Below are 3914 nucleotides of genomic sequence, written 5' to 3'. Positions count from 1 at the left end.
GTTTCCCAAAGTTAGGAGTCTCTCGTGGTTTGTCTCCCTCTCTAATTCCCCGCCCCCCCTTAGTGTCTCTCCTTTCCCTTATTATCCCTTTCTCTATTTAGGTCTAATTTGAGGTAGTTTTTATATATGGTATGAAGTATGGATCAAAGTAGCTGTAATAACAAATTACTATATATTTAGTAGCTTAAAACAACACAAACTTACTATCTGACAGTTCTGTAGATTCAAAGCCTAACTTGGGTCTCATTGGGCTAAAAATCAAGATATCAGCAGAGCTGCATTCCTTTCTGGAAGATCTATAGAAGAATCTATTTCCTTGCCTTTCTAGCTTCAAAAGGTGACACATATCCCTTGGCTTATGATCAAATCTCTCCATCTTCAAAGCCAGCAACACTACATTGCACTGTATCTTCCTTTTGTGGTCACATCACACTCTGATTCTGTTTTGCCTCTCTTCCATGTTTAAGTACACTTGTCATTACATTGGGCCCACCTGAATAATCTAGGATAATATCCCCAGCTCCTCAAATCTTTCACTCAGTCTCTTCTCCCATGGAAGATAACATATTCCCAGGTTCTAGGGATTAGAGCATGGACATCTTTGAAGGTGAGTGTTATTATTCTGCCTAAAACACTTAGGAATTGTTCCAGTACCATTTGTTGAATTACCTTGGCATCTTTGCTGAACTCAGTTTTTACACATTTGTGAATCTATTTCTGGACTCTATTCAGTTCCATTGATCTCTATTATCTGTCTTAAGCCATACTATAACCTCTTGATTTCTGCAGCTTTATAGAAATCTTGAAATCAGATAATGTAAGTTTTCCAATTTTGTTCTTTTCTTTCAAAAAAAAAATGGCCATTCTATGATGTTTGTATTTCCTCTAAATTTTAAAGGCAAATCATTAATTTCTATAGAAAGTCCTCCTGGTTTTTTCTTTTTTAATAATAAATTTATTTTTTATTGGTGTTCAATTTGTCAACATACAGAATAACACCCAGTGCTCATCCCATCAAGTGCCTGAAAAGCTTTATTGAAGTATAATTTGCATGCCATAAAAATGCATCCATTGTAATATAAAACTCCAAGAGTTTTGGTAATTTACAGAGTTGTACAACTCTGTACAACCATCACCACAACTCAATTTTAGAACATTTCCATTATCCCAAAAGGATCTCCTGTCCATTTGTAATAATTCTCTTTTTCCACCCCCAGCCTCAGGAAATGACTAATCCCCTTCTGTCTCTATTGATTTGCCTTTTAGGGACATTTCAGGTAAATAGAATCAGATAATAAGTAATCATTTTTGTCTGGCTTTTTTAATGTTGCATAATGTTTTTGAGGTTCTTTTTTGTTTTGTTTTGTTTTTGAGGTTCTTATGCCATATATCAGTACTTTGTAACAGTTTATTGCCAAAAATTATTTCATCTTAAAAATAAGCATATTCTGTTATGCATTCACCCATTTAATGGACATTTGCTTGTTTCCATTTTGCAGTAACTATGAATGATACAGCTATGTACACTCATGTATAAATTTTTGTATAGACCTAAATTTTCATTTATCTTTAAATTTGAGCCTTTTTGCTCAAAACTATTATTGGAGGCTACATTATTTTACATTCCCACTAGTAGTGTATGAAAGATCCAGTTTTTCCATAATCCTTGTTTTTGTCTCTTTTTTTATTATAGAGTTATCTTGATAGGTATGAAAGGATGTTTCTTTATAGTTTTAATTTGCATTTCCCTAATACTAATGATTTTCAGCATCTTTTCATTTGTTTATTGGTTATTCATATATCTTCTTTGGTAATATGTCTATTAAAATATTTTGCCCATTTTTAGTTGGGTTATTTGGTCTTTATACTCTGGGTATAAGTCCTTTATCAGTTACATGATATGCAAATCTTTTTCCCAGTCTGTGGCTTCTTTGCCTTTCTTAGATGACAATAAAATAAAGCACATTTAATTATTATGAATTCCAATTTATTAATTTTTCTTTTATTTATTTACTTTTTAAAAATTTTTTAAAGATTTTATTTATTTATTCATAGAGATGCAGAGAGAGAGAGAGAGAGAGAGAGAGAGGCAGAGACACAGGCAGAGGGAAAAGCAGGCTCCATGCAGAGAGCCTGAAGTGGGACTCGATCCCCGGACTCCAGGATCATACCCTGGGCTACAGGTGGCGCTAAACCGCTGCACCACCGGGGCTGCCCTTTATTTACTTTTTTGAAATGGATCAGTTACTTAATTAGGTTCTTTGTAAGAAATTTAGAACACCAAAAAAAAAAAAAAAAAAAGAAAGAAAGAAAGAAATTTAGAACACCAATTTGTGAGGATAACCTCCATTTGTGAGAGGAAACACAGAGCAGAGGTACCCCTGAAACTAAGAAACAGCTTCGATTTGTGGAAGAATTTACAAGTCCACAGTCTTCTGATCAACGTTGAGCATATATATCTTTCTCCATGTGGATGATCTCACATTCGTAGTATCTGGGTTTTTACGGCTTCTTCTTCTTGAAGTAAGTATCAGCACGATGTTTTGGGATTTTTACACAGTTGTTATCAGTTTTGATATCAACTTTGAGGCAGCAATGATAAATTTCTGGTATGTTCTATGTAGAGGAACTCAATTGAGGCCCAGAGGTCCAATCACAAGTAGTAAGTCACTGCTCAGTTGCTTCAGGAAAACCACCCTCTTGCTTTTATGGTGCCCAATGAGGATGATGCTATCTCACAGTTTTCTCACATGCTGACTGAAAGGTTTTTTGCCATGGGTCAACAGCTTTTGAGGCACATCTTCAGTAGGCTAATACCTAGGCATTTTGTGAAGTTTAACCACTTGAGTACCACCATTCTTGTCACCACCAACTGGTTTTGTGACAGTAGCAAGAACTTTCATTTTCTTTTCAACCATGGATTTAGCTGCTGAATATTTCCTCTTGTACCTGAACTTTCTGGAATACATAGCCAGCCCCAAATATCTGCCAATTCCTCTGACTTGGACAGGGCTTCAATTGCAGTAGGGCTTCCCTTTCTTTGGCATTTTTAGACTTGAAGGTTACCATTCTTACCATGCCACCAGCATCAAACTTCTTCCTTTTTTGTTGTTGGTTTTTTTTTTTTTTAAGATTTGTTTATTTATTTGAAAGAAAGAGAGAGTGGGATGGGAGAGAATCCTCAAGTAGTCACCACACTGAGTGCAGAGCCCACCCACAGCAGGGTTCAATCCCACAACACTGTGATCACGACCTGAGCTGAAATCAAGAGTTGGATGCTTAACCAACTACGCCACCCAGGTATCCCCAGCATCACATTTTTTGGCTTCAGGTTTCTCTCCTCAGTATCCAGCTTCTCAGATTTTTCACTCACTATCTTTCAAGATGGAAAAGAGCCGGGATCCCTGGGTGGAGCAGCGGTTTAGCACCTGCCTTTGGCCCAGGGCGCGATCCTGGAGATCCGGGATCGAATCCCACGTCAGACTCCTGGTGCATGGAGCCTGCTTCTCCCTCTGCCTGTGTCTCTGCCTCTCTCTCTCTCACTGTGTGCCTATCATAAATAAATAAAAAATTTAAAAAAAGATGGAAAAGAGCCCGTTTATCAACCTTTTATTTATTTATTTTTTTAATAATAAATTTATTTTTTATTGGTGTTCAACCTTTTAAAAGTTAATTGTATATGGTGTGAGGTAAAAACTTAAATTCATGTTCTTGTGTATGGACATCCAGTTTTCTTCAGAACTATTTGTTGAAAAGGTAGCTCTTTGCTCCACTGAATACCTTGGCAGTTTTATCCAAAATCAACTTATCATAAATGTGCAAGTTTATTCCTGGACTCTCAATTCTATTCTACTGGACTGCATTTCCATCCTTATGCAAAAGATTTGTTAAAAACTTAATAGAAAGTTAATTTT

General features: G+C 36.2%; 1 pseudogene; it reads right to left on the bottom strand.

The window, feature by feature from the left end:
- Positions 1-2318: 2318 nt before the first annotated feature.
- On the bottom strand, positions 2319-3069 carry LOC100687967 (annotated as a pseudogene).
- Between the last annotated feature and the right edge of the window lie 845 nt (positions 3070-3914).

This window comes from Canis lupus, chromosome 27, assembly GCF_011100685.1.
Source record: "Canis lupus familiaris isolate Mischka breed German Shepherd chromosome 27, alternate assembly UU_Cfam_GSD_1.0, whole genome shotgun sequence".
In the NCBI taxonomy this organism is placed as follows: domain Eukaryota; kingdom Metazoa; phylum Chordata; class Mammalia; order Carnivora; family Canidae; genus Canis; species Canis lupus.
The sequence above is the reverse complement of the archived record's forward strand: the minus strand, read 5'-3'. Positions and strand labels throughout refer to the sequence as shown.